The sequence below is a fragment of the Pongo abelii genome, chromosome 11, assembly GCF_028885655.2.
Source record: "Pongo abelii isolate AG06213 chromosome 11, NHGRI_mPonAbe1-v2.0_pri, whole genome shotgun sequence".
In the NCBI taxonomy this organism is placed as follows: domain Eukaryota; kingdom Metazoa; phylum Chordata; class Mammalia; order Primates; family Hominidae; genus Pongo; species Pongo abelii.
This window is the reverse complement of record NC_071996.2, coordinates 68,646,548-68,673,572: the sequence shown is the minus strand read 5'-3', so window position 1 is coordinate 68,673,572 and position 27,025 is coordinate 68,646,548. Positions and strand designations below refer to the sequence as shown.

At 36.5% G+C, this 27,025-nt stretch overlaps 1 protein-coding gene across 1 annotated transcript in view; it reads left to right on the top strand.

The window, feature by feature from the left end:
- The first annotated feature begins 914 nt into the window (after positions 1–914).
- SCN1A (sodium voltage-gated channel alpha subunit 1) overlaps positions 915–27,025 on the top strand; it is a 148,812-nt gene continuing 122,701 nt past the window's right edge. The window contains exon 1 of the mRNA XM_009237789.4: positions 915–1,258. The gene's annotated coding sequence lies outside the window, so the exon portion shown is untranslated. The remainder of the gene's footprint in view (positions 1,259–27,025) is intronic.

Below are 27,025 nucleotides of genomic sequence, written 5' to 3'. Positions count from 1 at the left end.
CAAAAGAAAAATAATGAGGATGAAATATTTACTTCCAATGACTAATCTACACATAATCATGATTTTACGTATGACTGAATGTTTAAGGCTGATTCCATTTTAGAATACAATGTATAACATAAAAAGCTCTACTCTCAGTTCCGAGAGTTATAATTAGTTTAGCATGGATTTTCATTGTCTTAGAAAAAACTGATATTCATGGTTTTTATAATTCTATCTTTTGGTAATAGGCAATTGGACTCTCTTTCTATATATATTTGCTTATTAAAATGATTTATTATAATTAAGCTTTAGGTTGTGTCCACAGGATGGGAAAACATTGGAGTAAAATATAGTAAAACCATAGAAATTTAGAGTGGGTTGAAAGTCTTGTTTAATCTCTAATTACAGATGAAGATAGTAAGAATGTAAATGTCCATAGAAGACTTTAGTGGCTTTCTTAAAGGCATGTGTTCATCAGTGTTGAACTTGAAGTAAAACTCACATTTTGTGACTCCGAGCTCTTCACTATAATATGAAACCTACTCCTAAAACACAATATTAAAACAGAAAAATTTGAAGCCATAGATCTGTAATAAAGGGCCACCTGATTGTCTCCTGGTGGAATAAAAAGAAAAAGTTTTATTTATAAGATATATCATTTTTATAGATAACGATTCATATTAGGAATAAAGTAACAGTTTCAAACTAAAATAATGCTAAAGTTTTTCACATACTACTTGAAAATAGCTATATTTACTTTCAAACTTTTTCCTCTTTGAGTCATTAGGTTCATGATATTATACAGCAATAGGGAATGAAAGAGAAGCAAGGAGAAGCAATAGTGGGAGATTACAGAGAAGAAAGGAAAAAAAGGCTGAGCAAAAAGAGGTTGAGGAAGAAATCAAAGATCTGGATTGTGAGAAAGTGTTTAATATTTAGCCACTAGATGGCGATGTAATGTAAGGTGCTGTCTTGACTTTTTTTTTTTTTTTTTTGAAACAAGCTATTTGCTGATTTGTATTAGGTACCATAGAGTGAGGCAAGGATGAAGCCGAGAGGATACTGCAGAGGTCTCTGGTGCATGTGTGTATGTGTGCGTTTGTGTGTGTTTGTGTGTCTGTGTGTTCTGCCCCAGTGAGACTGCAGCCCTTGTAAATACTTTGTCACCTTTTGCAAGAAGGAATCTGAACAATTGCAACTGAAGGCACATTGTTATCATCTCGTCTTTGGGTGATGCTGTTCCTCACTGCAGATGGATAATTTTCCTTTTAATCAGGTAAGCCATCTAATTGTTTCATCTTGATTTTAAGTTTATTCATTCTAGTTATTCCTTTGGAAAAAGGGTCCATGGAAATTCAGTTTGGGCAGAGCAGGAAGTCCATTTTTGTATGTGTATTCAGAACAACTGTCCCCCTCCTCCCTCTCCTCCTCTTCTCCTCCCCTCCCCTCCCCCCTCCTCTCTCAACCTTCCATGAACTGAAATCAGGTTTGTTTTGCAATTCAGCATTTTGATAGAAGATGGGATTCTTTGGCCTGAAATAGCTTGGCATCTGGCCAGTTCTTGCCTTTGCTTGCCTTCAACCTATTCAAGGTCCCTTTTGATCCTATTGAAGCCCCCTCCTTCACTGGTGATTTGGAAGTGGACTAGCTGGCTGGGAATAGAGGTCATATTGTTCTTAAGGACGGAGCAAAAATTAGATCTCAGTTTTAACTCCACAGGAAGAAAGAAGGCAGCGGGGCTGCTGCCGGAGCCTAGCATTGCAGGGGTATTCAGCTTCCTGAGGCTGAGGCTGGGCTTTTGAGAAGAAATGCCTCATGCCTTGAACAAGGAAGGGGCAATGATTATTCCCCCCCAACTCCTATTGAGCCACGCTAAAAAAGCAGTTTGAACGAAGTGGTAAAGAGTCCCCTTTTCCATGCAATGCCAAATAGGAAACATTGACTTATTTTTACTTAGACAGAGGTCACAATCAGCAATGATACTGCAGATACTGCTCAGTTCCTAGTGTGAACTGTCTTGCTTTTCAGAACAGCATAAGAATTATTTCTGGATGGAGGTGAGGCTTGTCCAAATGTCTTTGCTGTCATGTTTCCTGACTACTACCTGTTTGAGGTATGTGTTAAAGACCCGACCCACTTGCTGCATTTACTTCTCTTTTCTTTTTGTTCTCTTTGATTACTCACTGGTGATTGTTAACAAATCGGTCTGGAGTGGTGAGTAGGTGCTTTTCACCTGTCCAATGCAACGATTAAGTCAAGGCAGGGTATATTACTGTCAATATGTGCATGTGACTAAATATTTCTGAGTGCAGTAGCAAACTTGCAAATTGCCAAGTTCTGTTGCTATCACACCTATAAAATGTGGCTTCTTCTTCTATGGATTTGCAGGTTCATGTGGTATTTCTGATGCGCTAGTATAGTAACAGAATATATTTCTCCAAAATGCACTTTAAATCACCCCAAGAGGATGTTGCCAGACAGAAATAGGAAAATTCCATGCTGAGGTTGGTGATTCCTGCTTTAGTTTCTCCTGCCCAGAGAAGTGGGTAGCTTACCTTTCCTATTTGCTGCAATACCTGGCACGCCGGGGTGATGCAACTGGGAGCTTCCGCACGTTCGCGGGGCATCTGACACTGTTCTTTCCCTCAGCTGTGCATTTCAGGAGAATAACTGTGGTGAAAAACTCCTTTAAAACTCTCTTTTATGATTGTTGCTTTTGTAATTGCTGTGAAGCAATTACAAAATCACATCTCTCTTCTAGGAGGAGTTTTGCAATTTAGGCCTTCCTTCACAAAGCTCCTGGAAGAGATTTTTAGCTGGTGTCTATTTTAGGAACATAATGTGTAGACAGGAATGAATGGCCACAGAGATTTACGGGAAACCAATTTCTTGGAGAGGGTGAGGTAACATTATAAACCACTAGAACAGAGCACAAGTGGCTGGTTATATCACATGGACCCAGCAATGGAATTAGTTTTCATTAAACTCACTGTAACTCATTTGTGTGGCTGTTTTTCCTCCTCCCTTCACATTGTTTGTCTGTTTTGTTTCCAATATCTATATAGGAGGCCAGGATACCCAGAGTGCTCATACTGGTAAAAATAACACATTGGATTTTGCTGCCAATACTAATAGACTTGGTTTACATGCCCCCTTTTGCTGGGAAATGTGCTGTCTGCAGATTCATTTATTATGGTAATTTCTCTTTAAGACATGGCAGGAAGGATTGTCCATCTATGGGTTGGGGCAAGGGGGGGCACAATTGGAGGCCTAGTTAATTATACAGTATTCAAGAAGGCACTGAGGAGCTCAGTCAGGATTCTGCTGTACCAACCAGAGATACTAGGGGCAACCAGACCCACTAGAGACCCAAAGTAAACTCTATCACCACCAACAGAGGAATCCAGTAAGAAACATTCTAGTTCCTTGTTTAGAGGGTACTATCAGGGAATCCAGAGATTCAGAGAGGGTAAACACAAGAGCACCTCATCTGGGAATTGCTGACGAAGAAGAGAAAATCTGGGGCTTGCTTGGTGTTACCTCTAGGACATCACCGACCAGGCATTTCTCAAGGGTTTATGTCGGTGTGAGCCTGACAGTGACACACAGAAGCATCCCTCCAAAATTTAGCCTGGGGACCTTGAAAGGTATTGTCTTCTCCCTGGGCAGTTGGAGAGGCTGAACCTACTACTTTCTCCCCATACTCGCCAAAGGGCACAAAGCCTACTCTCTTCCAGCTACCTCAGAATGGGGAGGGTGGGAGAAACAGATCCCAGAGAAGGGTGGGGAGAGAATCAGCAATTGAAGGTCCTGTATAGTCACCCTCAGGGTCAATGGGGCTGTGCTCCATGAGGTTATCACTTCCTTTTGAAATTCTAATTAGTGAATGAAGCATGTTCCCCAACTCAATTGAGATTGCTTTAGTTTAGGGTAGGGTGGGAAGAAATTTATTCTCATTGCACTTGTGATCAGAAAAAGAAGTTGTGACAAAATTCCCCAAGCTGCCCCAAAGTTTGCTTTTCCAACTTTTAAATTTTGTCCACATTCCTAGATTTCCATTTATTAATTGTTTTATTTATCAAAAACATATAGCATTTACTCTGTGCCAGCCACTATCCTAAGCAGTACTTTGCAAATATGACCTCATTTAATCCTATGAGGTAGGTACTACTGTTAATTTTACAGGTGACAAAACCAAGGCACAGTGAGGTTCAATTAACTTGCTGGGTTATACAGTTAGTAAGTGGCAGAATCCAAGCAGTCCAGCCACACCGTGGCCATGGCGTCTGTGCTCTTGACATTTGCTCATCATCCATGTGATGGTACAGCTACAGCTTAGCCAAGAGACTCAGGACTCAAGTTGGGTGCAGTTGTACATGCAAGCTGTAATTCATCTGCTTTCTGCCATGCCAAAATTCCAGAAATAGTTTGGTTTAGAATGATTACCCAAATCCACTCCATTTTTTTGTTGGTTTGTTTGTTGTTTTTTTGAGACAGAGTCTCACTCTGTCACCCAGGCTGGAGTGCAGTGGCACGTTCTTGGCTCACTGCAATTTCTGCCTCCCGGGTTGAAGTGATTCTCCTGCCTCAGCGTCCCAAGTAGCTGGGACTACAGGCGAGTGTCACCATGCCTGGCTAATTTTTGTATTTTGTAGAGATGGGGTTTCACTATGTTGGCCAGGCTAGTCTCGATCTCCTGACTTCAAGTGATCTGCCTGCCTCAGTCTCCCAAAGTGCTGGGATTACAGGAGTGAGCCATCACACCCGGATATTTGTTTTTAAAAAAAAAAAAAAAAAAAAAAAAAAGCTCTCCTGTACAATAGAAGATAGAAGGGTTTGTGTTCTAAGTGCAGGAATGTGGTGAATAAAGCAAAATTCCTACCCACATGCAGCTTTCAGTCTGGTGACAGAGTTAGACAGTAGGCAAATCAATGTGCAAAGAAATGTCAGTAAATGTAAGTTCTTTGAAGAAAAATAATGCAAGATAAAGAGATAGTGAGGATGAGAGGGGCATGCAGAGAGAAAATAATGAAAGAGGTGGAGAAAGTGTTTTTTTAAGCAGAAATCTAATGAGGCCAATGATGGAGTGAATCAAAGGTGCTAAAGGGTGAAGTGCCTCACAGGTATGAAGAGTGGCACAAACCTTGTGGGTGATCCTGAAAGTAAAAGAAACGAACAGAAATAGCACCATAGAGGTGTGCAGCCAGATCTGTGGAGTCTCAGAGATTGGGCTTAGGGCTCTAATTGCCCCTGACTTTTAAAAAAACAAATCAAAGAGTTATGTCAAATAAATTTAAAACATTTAATGTTAACAAGTTATTAGGTTTAAAAAAACATAAATCAGTCATTTTCACAAAAAAGTTTTGAGAGTTTGTAAAGTTCTCTGAAAAAATGTTGCAGTTCCTAGAATGCAAAAAAATTGCCTCAAAAATGTTGAAAGGGACTGGTCCAAAGGTAGTGAGTTATCTCAGTTGATTGTTCACAGTCAGTTACACATCAAACTCCTTGTTCTACTCTTTCCCCTCTTCTCACTACTGCTGTTGTCTAAAAACTTTTTTAAAAATTAAAAAATGTTGAAAAGGTACTATTTGATGAAAAAAAATTGTTTGAATGAGATCATTGGTTAGAATGATATAGTCACCCAGTCAGTTTTTCTTCCTCCAGAAATGATAAACTGACCAGGTGCAGGCAAGAAAGAGACACTAAGGATGAAAACTAGTGTTTACATCCCCCATAGTGGCCAGGACACAGGAGCTGCTCGGAGGGATTTGAACAAATCTTTTTTTTTTTTTTTTTTTTTTTGCAAATGAATGAGTAGGAATGTGATTTCAAAATAATTTGATAAACATCAGCTTTCATTTTCATCTATGTTAAAACTTTTGTTATCATATTTTTATTCCTTCAAGACTCATATTCCAATGGTTTATCTTTTTATATTTTTTTCACTATTTGCTTCCCCTTATTCTCAGTTACCTATGGACACTGTAGTTCTTCTCTAGAAAATGTGAATTTGCTTCTCTTCTAACTTAGAATCAACCTGACGTTTTAGCTTTTCTCTGTAAATGGTCAAAAATCTTTGCCTTCTCATATTGCCTGTTTCTCCTTTGGTGCTCTACCTACAAACTTAGATTTAATTTTGATGAAGAATCTACTCTAATTTTTTTTCTTTTGTCACTTGTGCTTTTAGTCTCATGTATAAGAAACCATTGCCTGATCTGAGGTCATAAAAATTTACTTCTATTATTTTTCAACTAGTTGTATAATTTTAGCTCTTACATTTAGATCTAGGATTCATTCTGAGTCAACTTTTTGCATATAATGTGAGGTAGCGGTTCAGCATTACTCTTTTGTTTGTTCATATCTAGTTGTCCCAACACCATGTGTTGAGAAGACAATTCTTTCCCCAGTGAATTGTCTTATTAACATTGTTATCCATGCGTTTATGATTTTAGCATCAATTATTTCTTACAGTGGGTACTAGGGATATATCTTTTAAGAAAAGGTCAGTGAGATTCTTTGTTCTCGAGAATCCACAAAGCTTTAAAGAATCAGAAAATTGGTCCATATACCCTTAACTATTAAACACTTTATTGATCTAACTTCACAACAAAATGTTTCTTCTCATTATTAGAAACATATTCATTTGTGACTCCACTGAAAATTTAAGGAGATAATGAGCAAATATTTCCAGGGAAAGGTTTATATTTATTCCAAAGAAACATATTTACTGTATTGCACGTGCTTTCCCAAAGTTACACAAATATTATCCATGTTCTTTGTGATATATGTTGCTAGTATGCTTTTGTTTCGCAGATACCATTGGGGAAACTATTGAACTTGAGACAGAAGTGTGCCATTCAAATAGGGTTGGTTTCTGTATTAGTCAACTTGGGCTACCATGACAAAGTACCACAGACTGGGTGGCTTAAATAACAGTATCTATCACAGTTCTGGAGGCTCAAAGTCCAAGAACAAGGTGCTGGGAAGTTTGGTGTCTTCTAAAGCCCGTCTCCTTGGCTTGCTGATGTCTGTCTTTTCCTCTGTGCATGTGCATTCCTGGTGTCTCTTTTGTGTCTAAATTTCATCTTCTTTTAAGGACACCAGTCATACTGGATTGTGGTTCACCCTAAAGATCTCATTTCACTTAACCACCTCTTCAAAGGCTCTAACTCCTAACACAGTCATATTCTGAGGTATAGGAGTTTGGGACTCCAACATATGGATTTGGGGAGGATACAATTTGGCCCCTAACAGTTGTCTTTGGCAATACTTATGACTACTAAAATCATAAGCAAAGAAGGTTAAATTGATTTTTTTTTTGTTGATGAAACTGTTGTGGTTATTTTATAAATGATGGATTTTCATTATTCATACCCTCCTCCTACTGGATAATAATGAGTTATCTGTGTATGTGTTAAGATTCTAATAAAGGCAATTAATTAGGTTTGTAATTACAGGCATGATGACTAACAAAGTGAGGGCAGAAATAAAATAAGATGGTGACATTGATTCCACTGCTGTGCCTATAATGTCACAGTTTCATTCATGATCTGTGATAAGAATTAAGACGCTCATTTATTTCAATGAGGAAAGTGACAGAAAAGGATATAAAATTAGGAATTCATGGGGAATTGGTAAAAAAAAATTAAAGTATTACAGTAAGTAACTGAAACTGACTCAGGTTAATTTAAGTATAAAAGCAATGTCTTCAAAAGATATTACAGTTCACAGAGTTAAGGGGTAGCTACAATCTAAACTGAAAAATGCCAGGAGCAGAGAAAGTTATAAGAGCAGATAGCCCAGTTGGTGGACTTTTTGGTGGTTTCTGTAAGGTGCTGTAATCTAGAATGAATCAGCTCAACTGCTTTTAGGCTCCTTTTTTTTCTTTCTTTCTTTCTTTTTCTTTTTTTTTTTCCTGACATTCATGTTTAACACCAAAATTCCAGGAAGTAAACATCTAGTTGGTCAAGTTCGGGTCATGAATCTGATCCTTTTAGTTAAGAGTAAACTTAACTAACAGATCCTTTACTGACATTTCCACCAAACTATCCCCATGTAGGAAAACTAATTCAACCCAAACAAAATTGAAGAGATTAACAACGGTCTACATAGACCAGATACAGTGGCTCAAACCTGTAATTCCAGCACTTTGGAAGGCTGAGGTGGGCGGATCACCTGAGGTCAGGAGTTTGGGACCAGCCTGGTCAACATGGTGAAACCCTGTCTCTACTAAAAATACAAAAAAATTAGCCAGGCATGGTGGTGTGCACCTGTAGTCCCAGCTACTCAGGAGGCTGAGCCAGGAGAATCACTTGAACCCGGGAAGTGGAGGTTGCAGTGAGCCGAGATCATGCCACTGCACTCTGGCCTGGCACCTGGATGACAGAGCAAGACTCTGTCTCAAAAAAGAAAAGAAAAGAAAAAAGAAAGCAGTCTACATACACAATGTTGGAAGGTTGAAAGAATGGCTAAATAAATCATAGTCTATGCAAATGATGAAATATTATAGTGCCATTAAACATAATGTTTCAAGGAATATTTAATTCTATGTAAAATCGACCAGGATATAACGGTATATTAAAAAGTACCATACAAACATATATATATATATATGGCCCCAATTATGGAAAAAAAAACAAACATGTTTTTGCTTAGAAAAAGCCCTGCAGATAATATAATAGTTATCTCTGGTTTATAGAATTAGGATTTCTGTTTTCTTCTTTATAAAGTTTTTGTTTTAAAAAATAGAATATTACATCTTATTTTTTCTTATAACAAAAGTAATACATAAAGGAAAATGAACATAAAGTACATAAAAAAGGAGCATAAAATGCATAAAACAAAAAAAATTTAAAATAGAATATTATATCATTTTTCTTATGACAAAAGTAATATATAAAGCAAAAAGGAAAATATAAATTAATAAAGATGATGAAATAACTCACAATTTTACACAACAAAATTATTATTGTTAACAATTTATTTTTTCAAATACTTTGGTATTGTTTCTTTGGTATTGTTTCTTACCAATTTGGTATTGTTTTGGTATGTTTTTCTTAAAAAAAAGTCCAAAATAAACATATGTTGCCTTAAAAACTAGAATAAAATTTAGTGTACATTAGTTTTCAAACAGAATTTAGTAAATCTGTTTCATGCAAAGATACTCATTGTATCTTTAATGAAAATAGTAAATTTAGTTTAAATTATTGATGAAACAATTGAATGTCTGAATATTTTATCTTTTGGAATATTAATAAAATTAGGCCACAAACCTTGTATAATAAAAGTACAGTATAATAAAAATTTCTGAAAATTTTGTAAGAATGGAAAAGCTTTGGGAATCGGTCTAATGTAAAATTAGACTTGAAATAGCAAATTGGTGGTGTTCCGAAAATCATGTTACTTGGTAACCTAAGTTTTCTCTTTAGAACTCAGCATGAATTTTAAGAAATTTATCTTATATATATAAAACATCTATTTGCAATGGGTTGTTTTTAGCAAAACTTGACCTCAAATTGAACACTTGAGAATACTGAAGAATAAATAAGATGCATCTGTAAATACTGACATAGTATGTCCTTAAATTTTTAAACTACTTAGAACCAAATTCATCAAGCTGGCAAAATGAAGCTACTAGATTATCAAATGGAACGGCAAGTGAAAATGGGCCAGAGGTGGCAGAATGGAGTAAGAAGGGTAATTACTAGGGAACGCTGCATTTGGAGATGTGAAATTATATGTGTTGAGGATGTGAGGAAAGAAATCTGTGTGAGGAGAAATAGATTATTAATGATGTAACTTCGTAACATCAGATCAGGGGTCCCCAAACCCTGGGCCATGGACCAGTACTGGTCCCTGGCCTGTTAGGAACTGGGTCACACAGCAGGAGGTGAGCAGTGGTCCAGGGAGCATTACAGCCTGAGCTCTGCCTCCTGTCAGATCAGTGGCGGCATTAGAGTCTCATAGGAACACAAACCCTATTGTGAACCGTGGCATGCACAGGATCTAGGTTGTGCGCTCCTTATGAGATTCTAATGCCAGCCCTCACTCCCCACAATGTCCATGGAACAACTGTCTTCCACAAAACCGGTCCCTGGTGCCAAAAAGGTTGGGGACTCCTTATCTAGATTATTGTAAAGCAAATATTCATAATTTTAAGATTAAAGAAAAAATCCAATAAAGATGAGAAACCGGATCTCAGAGTTTCCAATTACATATTCATAGAGGGAAGAAAGCTAAGAGAATTCTGTCGCATACGTATTTCAATCTAAGAAATTCAGTGGATTTGAAAATCCTGGAAAGAGTTACTTTGAGACTTCACAAATGCTACCAGGCAGCAGTTTTGATATTACCCTGGAATGTGATATGCCACTTAAAAAGGCCAGTAGTATTTTGGGCTGTGTATGTCAGTGTGTTGGGACATAACCAAGGAGAAAACAGTCCGGTGTCAGGTCTAGAATACCATCATTTCAGTGCCACCTGGGCCTCAGCGTTTCAGGTTTCAGGTGATTTGAGGAGTCTGTGAGGTCGCACAATAATATTTAAAGCCTTTAAAGGGTCAATCAACTTGTACAAATGAAGGCAAGAGTGCCTTTGGAAGACATTCCAAAAAGGAAGTTTGAGCATACTTAAGAAGAATCTAGCCACTGCACTCCAGCCTGGGCAACAGAGTGAGACGCTGTCTCAAAAAAAAAAAAAAAAAAAAAAAAAGAAGCTAAATAGAAATCAGTAAGCAAAGAAAAAGAAAATAGGAGTGTAATTTTTCTCCCTGAAATCTCTGTGGAATAGCAAAAAGTGGAATCTTAACTGTATCTTGTCTAGGACCAAACTTTATCTTACTCTCCCTGACTCTCTCTCTCTTTTTTTTTCATTCCTAGGCATTTTGTTTTACTCTGTTTTTGCATACTCTGCTGATTTCTAACCCTCCTTCCATTCAGTAACATATAAAAAAAAATTTCACAGTCATGTTCTCAGAATTTTCAGTCTTTGATGCATATAGAATATAATCCAAAAATTCAAAAAACTCTTTTTTTTTTTTTTTTTTTTTTGAGACGGAGTCTCACTCTATTGCCCAGGCTGGAGTGTAGTGGCACGATCTCGGCTCACTGCAACCTGCACCTCCTGGGTTCAAGCGATTCTGCTGCCTCAGCCTCCTGAGTAGCTGGGATTACAGGCACACATCACCATGTCCAGCTAATTTTTGTATTTTTAGTAGAGACGGGGTTTCACCATGTTGGCCAGGCTGGTCTTGAACTCCTGATCTTGTGATCCGCCTCCCTCAGCCTCCCAAAGTGCTGGGATTACAGGCTTGTACCTCTGTGCCCGGCCAAAAAATTCTTAATGTGATTTTAGCAGTTATTTTCAAAATGTGGTCCACAGATGCTCTTGCATTGCCTTGAGACTTTTTAAATGATTCATTAGGTCCAACCTATTTTCATAATGACACAAAAACATTATTTACCTTTTTCACTGTGTTGACATTTGGAAGAACAATGAAACCCCTAGCCTTAACACTTATTAAGACAGTGACAACAAACTATACTGTCATTGTATCCTTCACTGTAATTCATTCCCAGTAAAAATAAGTAAATAAATAAATGAATAAAATTAAAGCCAGTTGCACTAAAAGAATGTCTTTGACGAAATACTAAAAATTAATTTTATTTAATCTATACCATTAAGTACACATATTTTTAATATTCAGTATACATGAAGAAATGGAAAGTATACATGATTAACATCTGCTGTATATCGACTATGATGCTGGTTGTCTCAAGGTAAAGCACTTGTGTAGTTGTTTGAGTTGCAAGCTAAACTAGCTGTACTTCCACAGAATACTATTTTTACTTGAAAAAATGACTGAGAGACAAATTGTGATTATTCAAACAGATATTGAAAAGACAAATTTTTGAAAATAAATGGAGACTGTCTTTTTAAAAATACATTTGACAATATTTGTTGTCAGTGACAAAATTTGGCCTTTCAAGAGAAAATTTATTATTTTGAAAAAGATGTATCTGCCACCATGAGCTCAACAGCTTCTCAAAACTTACAGGGTTTCTGATGTGATTAGTGGTAATATTAACAGATGAATAATGAAATCTTCCAATATTTTGAAGACCTGCATAACTTAGCCAAGCACTCATCTCATTAGATATTTTTCTTTTAGAAATATGGTTATTTTCACTTGAAATTTATTTTGTTGACATGTGATTTATGATTACAATTTATAAATTTATTAATTGATGTGCTTGTGATTTTTCTACTTTCTAACATGGTAAATGGCAATACATTGAACTCATTATAAAGAAGAATTTTTTGTTTCCTCAATAATATTAACAATCAAAAGGAGTCCTGAGACAAAAAAATTATGACAAGGATGAATTTGATAATTCATCAGATTCTGGGACACTGAAGCTGATGAATTATCAGATTATCTGATAGATTATTCAGATTAAGTTTGTTGCACTGTATTAGTTGAGATTACTATAATGCAGATAATTGAGTCCCCCAGAATTATGCAGGATAGAGAAAATATCTGTCACATTACACAAGTTAGTACATTTTTCATTACTGTAATATGAGCTGCACATATCAGCTTAGTTCTGTAAGTTCTGTGAAAAGTGAGTAAAAATTGTTGCAAAGCAAATCAGAGGATTATAAAATATAAATGTTCTAATACTCTCGTTAGGACTTTCATCTTTCGTCACCTAAACCAATGTAAGAAGTTTCTATTGGTCTTTTTCTAAATGTTCACCCACTCCCTTCCCTCAATTAGAACCTGATCTCCATACTACCACCAGTGACCTTTCAAACATGTGGGCCAAATCTCTACTTTTTAAGACTCTAAGTTATATCCTGGAGTAAAAGTTATTCAGTTATTCAGCATGGCTGGCTTTCATGAGCTGTCCAGATTTATTTCTTACCCCATGGTCGATCTACCTTACCATTAGTCCTTCAGAAAGAACTAATTGCATTTCTGTGAAGACCTAAAGCTGTTTCTATCTCTAGGCCTTTGCTACTGCTTCTTTTTTTGGTGAATAGCCACGACCTCTTCTTCCCCAAGTATGATTAATTTCCTTTTGTGTTGTGCCTAGGTCCTGTATAGATTTCTATCATCTCTCCCACTGCACTTTATTGTGCTAATTCCCCTGTCTTCCTCTGCTATACTGTACCTTCTTTGCAATATGGTGCAGCATATTGTCTGATGTGACTAAGTCTCATTACCACTGCCTACTTCCGTTTTCGGTGTCTAGGTTCTCAATAGAAATTGTTATTTGAAAATGAAACAAAACAAAAACATTTTTAGGGTTACCTTTAATATTAATACCTGACAGTTTTATATTTTATGGGATGCTTTTGCAAATACTGTTTTTGTAGAAATATACTTGAAGCATATAATAATTTAAATAATTCTTTTATTTCTTATGCAAATCCCAAACTCTTATTCTAAACTCGTATATACTATGAGTATTGAACTACTTATATATACTATGATTAAGCACTGCTTTTCAAAGTAATTCTGAATGCATTTTTTCTTCAAATTATTACCTTCAGCTGTTTTTACTTATTCAATGTCTGAGAAATTTGATTACTTCTCCTTTTATCATTTTGAGGTATTCTTTTGTTTGTTTGTTTTAGATGGAGTTTCGCTCTTGTTTCCCAGGCTGCTGGAGTGCAATGAAGCGATCTCGGCTCACTGCAAACTCCACCTTCTGGGTTCAAGCAATTCTCCTGTCTCAGCCCACCAAGTGGCGGGGACTACAAGCATGCGCCACCATGCCCGGCTAATTTTTTGTATTTTTAGTAGAGATGGGGTTTCATCATGTTGACCAGGCTGGTCTTGAACTCCTGACCTCAGGTGATCCACCTGCTTTGGCCTTCCAAAGTTACAGGCATGAGCCACCGCGCCTAGCTCATTTTGAGGCATTCTTTGGTCTTTGCTTGAGTCTAATTATTAGAAAATTATTCAAGTACTATATTTTATAGTTATGGAATGCATTAATGATATTATAGAAAACAGAATATTTAGAAAAACATAAAGAAGAAAATAATATTTGTGATTTCATAATCTATGTGATTTTTCCCACAATAATAAAATATTGCTTTTAATATGTTAATATTTTGCTCTAAACCATTTCTCTTCTTGTCTGAATAATGGGATTCCTATGGTGTTTTCAATTTTGTAGCACACATTACATCTCAAACATTTTTTAATGCCATCAGAATAATTCAATAGTATAATATTAATGGCTTCATAATATTTCCTTGTAGTTTTACATTTATTTAATTATTCTGATAATCATGGAAATTTTATTTCATTTTAGTTGGATCATTACTTTTGAAGTAAATTTAAATAACACATTAAAAATACCAAGCATTTTACATTTTTATTAATAGCCAAAAGATCATCCGTTCTATAAACAGAGCCCAAAACTTAGAGTTTTCTTGATTAAGGAAAACAGAAGGCCAACAAAGTCCATGCAGTACACACAAGATATAGTCAATTAACACTTAAATCTGAAGGAAACAATTCCAGTGCATGGTTTCTTGCACTGGGCTTGTTCTCTTTCTTTTTGATTCTCCTTTCTGGTCCTCACTGGGAGTAGGAATCACACAAAGAGCTTGGCTCACTACTTTCATTCACTCTCTCCTTCTCTCGTCGTTTGTTCAAAATGAACCCATTTGGGCTAGTTCTTTAATATTCTCAGATGTTTTCCTGCTTTCAGAAACAGGGACAAAATAATTTATATATTAACATTGAACAACTCTCTGAAAATCATTGCATTGTTTAACTAATTTCTGATTTTTCTACCACTTTACAGCAGAAAACAACTTTCTTCTTAGAGTTCTTGATACAAACTTTTTAAGAAATTTAAAATATACATTAAAATCTGTCTTTGATGAGCATACTAAATAATATGATAGCTGGAAGGGAGGTAAGGAAGTGGTAACAGTTTTAAAGTTCTTATTTATTTTTCAAATATGGATAGTTACAGGTTTGTTATTATCTAAGAAAGAGAATTATTAATATCCTCCATGAAATCCAAGGATCACATTATATCTCAAACCAAGGTAACATTAGAGTGTGAAGAACAATTTTAATTATTATTTTATCAATTTTTAAAATTTTTGTATATTTGTGGGGTACAAGTGCAATTTTGCTACATTGATATATTGCATTTTGGTGAAGTTAGGGCCTTCAGTGCATCCATCACTGGAGCAATGTGCATTGTATCCACCAAGCACCAAGCAACCTCCTATCATCCACCCACCTTGCACCTACCGCCCTTCCAAGTCTCCACTGTGTTTTATATTAAAGTGTAGTAATTCTTGCCCTCTAGCAATAACCTTGGTGTATGCATCTAATTCTCAGAGGGTAATCTACAATTTCAAAACTTTAAAAGTAGCTGTTTAAAATTATAGCACACCTGTTATTTTATTTTATATTTATGATTAGTATATATATCGGTTGTTCAAGCCAAAAGACAAATGACAGGAAACATTTTAATCAATAGCATTCTTTTAGCTATTATGGTAATATTCATATTTATTGGGCCTTAGAGTAAAACAGTCAGGAAGTTGGTCAGAGCAAGAAATAATTTTCTCATTCTTTTTTCATTTACTAGTCATTCATTTAACAATATGTATTGAGAACCTAGTATATTTAATACTAGGTGCCAAGATACCTACTCTTAAGTACTTAGATTCTAAATTTTTTAAAAAAGCCAAGTACTACTGTTTTAACCACACCACTTCTGACATCAAATATGTGGGTTGTTTTGTTTTTGTTTCCCTCACCACTCAATTGTCTGACAGCCAGTTGTGTGTCCTACAATTCAATTCAATAATAACTTGGCATTATCCTCAGATACCACAAGTCAATGGCTCGGTCTCACAAAACTGCCCCACTTCAAACATCAGTTGCAAGACCCAGGCCTCTGGAACTTCTGACTGACCAGCTATAAATCCTCCAGTTCAATAATGTGCTACAACAGCTCACAGAATTTAAGAGCTTACTATTTCCAGTTTATTGTAAAGGAACAGCCTGGAAGAGACATATAGCAGAAAGTATAGTGTAGGAGAAGCTCTCCAAACTCCATAATTTAGAGTTTTTATGGAGGTCTCATTATGTAGGCATAGTTGATTAAAACATTGACCATTGGTGGTTAGCTTAATCTTCAGCCCCTAGCCCATCCCTTGCAGATGCAGGTCTTTCTAGTGACTAGCCTCAATCCTGTAGCTATGTAGGGGCCCTCAGCCACTTGTCATCTCATTAGCATACAAAAAGGCACTCCAGAGATTCCAAAGATTATAGAAGCTCTTATGTCAGAAACTGGAACTAAGGCCAAATATAAGAAAGATGCTGCTATCACCCATATTAATCAGGAAATAACAAGGGTTATAGGAGCTCTGTGCCAGGCAGCAAGGACTAAGACCAAATACAGGCACACCTCAGAGATATTGCACATTTGGTTCCAGCCCACCACAAAAAAAGCCAATATTGCAATAAAGTGAGTCACACAAGTTTTTTGATTTCCCAGTGCATATAAAAGTTATGTTTACACCATACTATAATCTATTAGGTATGTGATAGTGTTATGTTGAAAAAAAGTGCATACCTTAATTTAAAAATAGTTCATTGCTAAAAAATGCTAACAGTCATCTGAGCCTTCAGTGAGTCATATAATCTTTTTGCTGGTGGAGAGTCTTGCTTTGATGTTGGTGGATGCTGACTGATCAGGGTGGTAGTTGAGATGACTGTGACAATTTCTTACAATAAAACAACGATGAAGTTTGCCACATTGATTGATCTTCCTTTCACAAAAGATTTCTCTGTAGCATGTGATGCCATTTGATAGCATTTTACCCACAGCAGAACTTGTTTCAAAATTGGAGTCAATGCTTTCAAGCCCTGCCACTGCTTTATCAAATAAATTTATGTAATATCTAAATCCTTTTTTGTCATTTCAACAATGTCCTCAAAATCTTCACCAGGAGTAGGTTCTATTTCAAGAAATCACTTTCTTTGCTCGTCTATAAGAAGCAATTCCTCCTCTGTTAAGGTTTTATCATGACATTGCAGCAATTCAGTCACATCTTCAGGCTGCATTCTAATTCTAGTTCTCTTGCTATTTCTGCCACATTTACAGTTACTTCTTCCACTGGATCTTGTACCCCTCAAAGTCATCCATGAAAGTTGGAATCGACTTCTTCCAAACTCCTGTTCATGTGGATATTTTTACCTCCTCCCATGAATCACAAATGTTCTTAATGGGATCTAGAATGGTGAATTTTATCCAGATGATTTTCAATTTACTTTGCTCAGATCCATCAGAGGAATTGCTCTCTATAGCAGCTATAGTCTTATAAAATGTATGCCTTAAATAATAAGACTTGAAAATAAAAATTATTCCTTAATCCATGAGCTGCAGAGTGGATGTTGTGTTATCAGGCATGAAAATAACATTAATCTCCTTGTACATCTCCATCAGAGCTCTTTGGAACATTGTCAGTCAGCAGTAATATTTTGAAAGGAATCTTTTTTTTTTTTTCTGAGCAGAAGGTCTCAATAGCAGGCTTAAAACATTCAATAAAGCATGCTGTAAACAGATGTGCTGCCATTCAGGCTTTGCTGTTCCACTTATAGAGCACAAGCAAAGTAGATTTAGCATACCTCTTAAGGGCCCTAGGATTTTTGACTAGTAAATGAAAATTGGCTTCAACTTAAAGTCACTGGTGACATTAGCTCCTAACAAGAGACTGAACCTATCCTGTGAAGCTTTGAAGCCAAGCATTGACTTCTCCTCTTTAGCTATGAAAGTCCTAGATGGCATCTTCTTTTAATATAAGGCTGTTTCATCTACATTGAAAATCTGTTGTTTAGTGTAGTCACCTTCATCAATGATTGTATTAGTCTGTTCCCACACTACTAATAAAGACATACCCGAGACTGGCTAATTTATAAAGGAAAGCAGTTTAACGGACTCACAGTTCCACATGCCTAGGAAGGCCTCAAACAATCATGGTGGAAGATGAAGGAGGAGCAAAGGGATGTTTTACATGGTGGCAGGCAAAGGAAGTTTCTGTAGAGGAACTGCCCTTTATAAAACCATCAGATCTCCTGAGACTTATTCACTACCACAAGATCAGCATGACAAGGACCTGCCCCCATGATTCAATTACCTCCCACTGGGTTCCTCCCATGACATGTGGGAATTATGGGAGCTATAATTCAAGATGAGATTTGGGTGGGGACATAGCCAAACCATATCAATGATCTTAGCTAGATCTTCTGGATAACTTGCTGCAGCTTCTACATCAGTACCTACTGCTTAACCTTGCACTTTTATTTTATGGAGGCAGCTTCTTTCCTTAAACCTCATAAACCAAACTCTGCTAACTTCAAACTTTTCTTCTGTAGCTTTCTTACCCCTCTCAGCCTTCATAGAGTTGAAGAGAGTTAGAGCCTTGCTCTGAATTAGGCTTTGGCTCAAGGGACTGTTATGGCTGGTTCAATCTTTTGTTTAGACTTTCTTCATATCAGCAATAAAGCCATTTTACTTTCTTATCATTTTTGTGTTCACTGGAGTAGCACTTTTAATTTCCTTCAAGAATATTTAAGAATATTTCTTTTTCATGCACAACTTGGCATGTTGTTTGGTTCATGAGGCCTAGCATTTGGCCTATCTAGGTTTTCAACATGTCTTCCTCACAAAGCTTAATTATTTCTAGCTTTTGATTTAAAGTGAGAAACATGCAATTCTTCCTTTGACTTGAACACTTAAAGGCCATTGCAGGGATTAAAAACTTTTTTTTTATTTGTATGGCTACATAGTAGGTGTATACATTTATGGGTTACATGAGATGTTTTGATACAGGCGTATCATATGCAATAATCACATGAGAGTAAATGGGGTATGTGTCCCCTCAAGCATTTATCATTACTTTGTGTTACGAACATTCCAATTATACTCTTTTAGTTATTTTTCAATATACAATAAATTATTGTTGACTGTGATAACTGTTGTGTTACGAGATCTTATTCTATTTAACTACATTTCTAGATCTTATTCTATCTAACTACATTTTTATACCCATTAATCATTCCCACCTCCCCACCACCCACATTGTAGGGTTATTGATTGGAATAATTTCAATATTCTTGTGTCTCAAGGAACTGGGAAGCCCAAGGAGAGGAAGAGAGACGGGAACAGCATGTTGGTGGAGCAGTCAGAGCAGACGTAACACCAATTAAGTTCACTCTTATTTGGGTGCAGTTCTTGCCATCCCCAAGCAATTACTAAAGTGACATTAAATATTACTGATCACAGGTCACCATATCAGATATAATAATAGTGAAAAGGTTTGAAATATTGCAAGAATTACCAAAATGTGACACAGATACACGAAGTGGGCACATGCTGTTGGAAAAATGGCACCAATAGACTTGCTCGACGTAGGGTTGCCACAAACTTTCAATTTGTGAAAAACAGTATCTGTGAAGCACAATAAAGCAAAGTACAGTATGTCAAGGTATGTATGCATATACTTCTTATGATAAGACCACACCAGGTATGTAAAATATTTTCTAAAGATGGCACTTGTTACTTCTTTGAGACTCTCAATGTGTTGCATACTATGTTTAAGCTTCAAATTACTGATCTTAAGGAAATCAATGTTCTTATCTATCTGTACTGTTATCTTAATGTAAATTCAGTAGTGTACCTAGTTAGTCAGAGTAGGATCCAAAATTCCAACCTAAATTATGAAACAAATATTTTTCTTTATTATAATGCCCAACATAACACCAAGAGTAATTAATAAACATACTAAGATGAACAATTATTCTTGACTTTAGGCAAAAAGAAAATTATTAAAAGATGGATTTATTAATCAAATGCTGTAATTTTTGTTATTATCTCTGTAAAGTTCTAAACTCCTCGAAATCCTATAGAGGAGAAAAGAATAAAAAATTATCAAGGCATTCTGATTCAAACAGAAAAAGAAGGGAATCAAATAATTATCACTTCTTACATGATTATCATTGTAGTTTTAGCTCCTTGTTAGTTCAGTGCTTTTTTGTGTATTTACAGAGTTGTGCAGCAATCATTACAATCTCATTTTAGAACATTTCCATTGAGCTAAAAAGAAACTTGATGCCCACTTGTAGTGACTCTCTATTCCCACTCCCAGTCCTAGGCAATCACTATTTGCTGTCTCTGTACATTTGCTTATTCTAGACATTTTATATGAATAGAATCACTCAATGTGTCATCTTTTGTGACTTTCTTCTTTCACTTAACATAATATCTTTGAGATTCATTCACCTAACAGCATGTTTCAGTATTCATTCCTTTTAATTGACCAATCATACTCCCGTATATGGATATACCACATTTTGTTTATCCATTTACCAGCTAATGGACATTTGGGTGCTTTCCACTTTTGGGCTATTATTAATAAGGCTGCTATGAACATGTCCATACAAGTCTTCATATGGATACGTGTTTTCATTTACCCTGATTAGATACCTAGGAGTGAAATTACTGGGTCATATAATGAATCTATGTTTAACATTGTAAGACACTGCCAGTGTATTTCCAAATGGCTGTACCATTTTACATTCCTACTAACAATATATGAGGGTTCCAGTTTCTCTATATCCTTCCCAACACTTGTGATTATCTGTTTTATTATTATTATCATAGTCATTCCAGTGTGTGTGATGTGATGTCTCATTGGGTTTTTTATTTGCATTTCCTTCATGACTAATGATGTTGAGTATCTTCTGATGTGCTCGTTGATTAGTCATTTATCTTCTTTGGACAAGTATCTACACAAATCTTCTGCCTATTTTTATAGTTAGGTTCTTTGGGGTTTTTTATTATTGACGTGTAAGAGTTTTAAAATATATATATATATGCCAGATACAATCGCTTATCAGATATATGATTTGCAAATACGTTCTTTCAATCTGTGGGTTGTCTTCATTTTTTTGATGTTGTCTTTTGAAGGGCAAATGATTTTTTATGAAGTACAATTTATCAATGTTCTCTTTTGACCACTTATGCATTTGGTGTTGCAGCTAAGAAATTATTGCCTCATCTGTGTGCACCATAATTACTCATATTTTTAAAGAATTACAGTTTTAGCTCTTACATTTAAATTTATGATTAATTTTGAATTAATCTTTGTACATTGTTATCCACAGTTTCAAATCCTTCCTTTTGCATGTGGATATCTGGTTTTTCTAGTACTAGTTGTTGAAATGATTATTCTTTCCCAATTAAATTATCTTAGCACCCAAAGCTGAATTGATAAAAATTGTTAGCCAAGTTGTATTCTCTTCTTATTTATTCAAGAATGATTCAGAATAAGAACCATTGCTACTTTACATGTGTCAGATATCTAAATATTAAGAAAAATATTTGATCACTATAAAATTCATACTTTCCAGTAAGTTACATTTACCATACAATGTTCAATACTGTAACATATTCTGTATTTTAACTTTTGATTTTTTTTATAACTGTTGAATTTTGAACTATTGTGTTTTGTAACCTCTCACTCTTAGGTGTTGTTATTCCAAATATTTTATTAATTAATTCAGCAACTATTGTGTGACTGTTATGGGTAAAGTACTCTGCATGATACAGTGAAGAATGCAAAGGTAAATGCTGCTCTCAAGGTGCTTATGGACTAAAGCAAAAAACAAGACATATTCACAAGCAAATATACTGGAAGGTAGAAGTCAGTCGTCAAGTAACACCAGAGTTGCAGATAAATGCTTATGTGAATTCGAAGATTACTTGCTTTTTGTTTCAGAAAAGTGCTAGTGGATGAAGAGATCAACAGCCTATATGACAGCAAATTTGGTTCCATGTTGGTCTATAAAAGTAGTTAAGGGCGAAGAATAAGCAGTAAGTTTCTGATGAATATAAATAAAATGTATGTAGCCGTTAAGAAGTATAGTCTGTGATTTTAAAAAAAATGAATAATAATATTCATGTACAAGACATGACAGTTACCAGTGTATTGCCTCTTAGCTCTCTTTGGTAGCTAACCAGAAATAGTGTATTGGGCACTTAAAGCATTTGTCTTAGACCGTGAGCATGACGTTGCTCTTTGTCAGTAGAGGGCAGTGAAGGGTCACTGCAGGAGGAAGGGGCTTCTCTTCCTGGTTCTAATGCTACGTTTTGATTTTACTTGGATCATTAGCAATGTGGACCATTAGCAATGGACCATTGGCAACGTGCTTGTGTAATGACATCTGGTGGTGTTCTTCCCCAGCCACATGCCCAAATGGGGCAGTCTGTTGGTGACTTCACAGCCTCTATATAAGGGCCTAGTGACCACTTTGCCATAGTTCTCCCAACACAGACACTGCACACTGCCAACACAGACACATCCTCACTTCACTACCGCACTCCTGAAGGCCCACCCACCACCCTTAGCTCACCTGTGCCCTAAAGAATTGTTTCTGCTTGTCCAACTGTGGCCCAACTGTGGACCAGAGCTCTGGCCAGGACACCCCAGCAAACTATTCTGCTGTAGAGAAAGAGGGCTCCCACCACACTTTTCCCAATGAAGTTTGGACCCCAGCCTTGGGATGGAAAATCCTTCCAGTTCACTCTTCTTCGAGTCCTTAGCTCCAGGATACCCTTTAGATTCTCTTACATCTTTATAGTTACTCTCCTATCAGTACTTAATAATTCTTCATATATTAAACTTTCTCTGTTTAAATTAGCATGTGATTTCTGTATCTTTTTTGTTTGTTTGTGTTTGTTTTTGTTTTGAGACGGAGTCTCGCTCTGTCGCCCAAGCTGGAGTGCAGTGGCGCAGTCTTGGCTCACTGCAAGCTCTGCCTTCCGGGTTCACGCCATTCTCCTGCCTCAGCCTCCTGAGTAGCTGGGACTACAGGCGCCCGCCACCATGCCCGGCTAATTTTTTGTATTTTTAGTAGAGACGGGGTTTCACCGTATTAGCCAGGATTGTCTCAATCTCCTGACCTCATGATCTGCCTGCCTTGGCCTCCCAAAGTGCTGGGATTACAGGCGTGAGCCACCGCGCCCGGCCCGGTTTCTGCATCTTGATTGTGTCCCAGGCTGACACCTGTTGCCACAAGTTATTTTGCTCACTTAATATTACTGATTTTCAAATGCTTCAGTTTATAGGGGTAAAGACTTAATTTCTTGATGCTATCCCTGAAAAGGAATTGGACAAGTTTAACATGTCATCTTCTCACTGGGCTTCATGGAAAATAGCCTTTTTCACTAGTGAATATTGGATATGCCCTAGCATTTCCACTGAGAAATAAAAATTTGGCATTCATTCAAAAAAGTGTGTTTGATCCTATTTCTAATTCAAATGCTTTGATTATTATTGAGTTATTCATATAGTAGATTTTCTAAGGATTAATTGTTTTTGGCCAAGATAAACCAAATGTGGTAGATGTAAACTATTTTCATGTGGTCAAATACGTGATGATTATTTTAATGTAAAGGGTTTCATTGAAGTATAACTACAATGTAAAGGGTTTCACTGAAGCATAACTACATATGTAGAAGTTTTAATATGTATGAGGTCTGTAATTCACAAAATTGTTGGTTGATTCTTTCTGTTTCACTTCTATTGGCAAAGGTTTAATTTACATTCAGGCCTGGTGGTAACCCTGTTAATAACCAAATCCATTCTCTCATTTTAAACTTATAACTTTGGCAAAAGAGAAACCCTTGATGAAGTTGTTTTTAAACTTTTATGAATGATTCTTTTCAACCTTTTTAAACTCTGAAACCTTTTAAAAGTGAAAATATTCATCACTTTCTAAAGAGTATCCACTTTGTAAGGTCCAGGTACACCAAGCAAATATGTATAAAACATTAAATTAAGAAAACTTCACACTTTTTCCTCTATAGCAAAAATCCTAAGGAGTAAGACATATGATATAAGCTATTTCCCCTAGGACTTCACTGAGGTTATTTGAAACAGAAGCTGAGAAATTACATCATTTCTTTTGTTATTTTTATTCCTTGAGGAAATAACTTTTTTCAGGACCATGATACCAATTATTTTCTTCTTTACAAGCTTTCCTGTGCTTTCTTACAACAGCATACTGGCAACACAGAGTAGCCAAATCAGCTCTAAGACAAATGTCTGTGAAGGCTGTTGGCTGAGAAATATCATTTGGCGGTCTCATAGTCTCATACATAAAATGCACCTTAATTTACTTTTTTTATTTTTTTGAGACAAGATCTGGCTCTGTCACGCAGATTGGAGTGCAGTGGTGCCACCTCGGCTCATGCAGCCTCCACTTCCCAGGCTCAAGCAATCCTCCCACCTCAGCCTTCCAAGTCGCTGGAACTACACAAACGCACCACCATGCCTGGTTAATTTTTGTATTTTTTGTAGAGACGGGCTTTTGCCATGTTGCCCAGGCTGGTGTCGAGCTTGTGAGGTCAAGCAATACACCTGCCTCAGCCTTCCAAAGTGATGGGATTACAGATGTGAGCCACCATGCCCAGCCCCATTTACTTTTTAAACCACCACAATCATTATTATATCATAGCACTCTAGGTTCACAGAGGTGATTAGGGACAACTGTGTTGGTAAGTCAATGAATTCTCTTCTGTTCTTACCTTACTAGATTATGCTGTAACATTAGACAATGTTCATCATTATCTCTTTCTTACTCTGTCTTCCCCGTTACTTCTTCTAGAAAAATGGGTCTTTGTTTGTATTCTGCAAAGATTAAAGTTGAATTCTAACAATGAAAGCATTCATTTTAACTAAAGTCTACTTCCATAATTTTTCTTAGAAAGTATTCGCAAATCTGTTTATGTCTCTTTTCAATTATTTTTCCTACTATCTCTATATACCACCAATAAAATTAACTAAATTTAGTTTTATTTCAAATCACTCAGTGGTTCTTTTATTCAAAAGATATTAATAAGCATAGTATCAGGCACTATGCCATGAACAGAGATATATTTCCAGGAAATTGATATAATGGAAAGAAACTAGGGCTAGAGTCAGACAAATCAGCATTCATATCCCAGCTCTAGCTATACACAGTATCACTTTAATTAGCTACATTTTTTCTGACTTTTGTTTCTTCATCTGTAAAATAGTGATAATAATATATATTTTCACGTTGTATAGTAAAGTCTAAAGTTATGTTCACTGATACATAATGCAATTCCTGGCACTGAGTAGATGCTTTTAAACACTATTAGTGTTCTTTATGGTATTTTTTCTAAGTGACTAAAAGATCATATTAATTTTACATGCCTCACATGTCCTCAGTCCTTTACCTTTATCTTCCTGGTTAATTTCCTTTTATTTTACAAAATCCACTTCAGCTCTCACCTACTTAGGAAGCTTCTCTTAACATTTTTCCCCCTCATTGCATCCCAAAAGAAGTGATTATATCCTCTTCTGTGCTTCCTCCGTGTCTCAAAGATAACTTATTGTTATACTTCCTCAGTATTTTTATTTATTTATTTATTTATTTATTTATTTATTTAAGACAGAGTCTTGCTTTGTCGCCCAGGCTGGAGTGCAGTGGTGCGAACTCGGCTCACTGCAACCTCCACCTCCCGGGTTCAAGTGATTCTCCTGCCTCATCCTCTTGAGTAGCTGGGACCACAGGTGCCTGCTACCATGCCCGGCTAAATTTTGTGTTTTTAGTAGAGACCGGGTTTTGCCATGTTGGCCAGACTGGTCTTGAGCTCCTGGCCTCAGGTGATCCGCCCTCCTTGGCTTCCCAAAGTTCTGGGATTACAGGCGTGAGCCACCACGCCCAGCCTACTTCCTCAATATTATAATCTATTGGTATTCAACTGTGTCTGGCCTAACAGACTGCCTGCTCCTCTAGAACAGAAACTGTCATATATATATATATATCCCAAATCTAAAGTCAGGCTTGAAATCTAGTAGGCAGCTCAAAAATGATTTATTCTTTTATTTATGTATTTATTTACTTATGTATTTATTTATTATTATTACACATGGGTACATGTGCACCATGTGCAGGTTAGTTACATATGTATACATGTGCCATGCTGGTGTGCTGCACCCAGTAACTCGTCATTTAGCATTAGGTAATATCTCCTAATGCTATCCCTCCCCCCGCCTCCACCCCACAACAGTCCCCAGAGTGTGATGTTCCCCTTCCCGTGTCCATGTGTTCTCATTGTTCAATTCCCATCTATGAGTGAGAACATGCGGTGTTTGGTTTTTTGTCCTTGCGATAGTTTACTGAGAATGATGATTTCCAATTTCATCCATGTCCCTACAAAGGACGTGAACTCATCATTTTTTATGGCTGCATAGTATTCCATGGTGTATATGTGCCACATTTTCATAATCCAGTCTATCATTGTTGGACATTTGGGTTGGTTCCAAGTCTTTGCTATTGTGAATAGTGCCACAATAAACATACGTGTGCATGTGTCTTTATAGCAGCATGATTTATAGTCCTTTGGGTATATACCCAGTAATGGAATGGCTGGGTCAAATGGTATTTCTAGTTCTAGATCCCTGAGGAGTCGCCACACTGACTTCCACAAGGGTTGAACTAGTTTACAGTCCCACCAACAGTGTAAAAGTGTTCCTATTTCTCCACATCCTCTCTAGCACCTGTTGTTTCCTGACTTTTTAATGATTGCCATTCTAACTGGTGTGAGATGGTATCTCATTGTGGTTTTGATTTGCATTTTGCTGATGGCCAGTGATGATGAACATTTTTTCATGTGTCTTTTGGCTGCATAAATGTCTTCTTTTGAGAAGTGTCTGTTCATATCCTTCGCCCGTTTTTTGATGGGGTTGTTTTTTTCTTGTAAATTTGTTGGAGTTCATTGTAGATTCTGGATATTAGCCCTTTGTCAGATGAGTAGGTTGCGAAAATTTCTCCCATTTTGTAGGTTGCCTGTTCACTCTGATGGTAGTTTCTTTTGCTGTGCAGAAGCTCTTTAGTTTAATTAGATCCCATTTGTCAATTTTGGCTTTTGTTGCCATTGCTTTTGGTGTTTTAGACATGAAG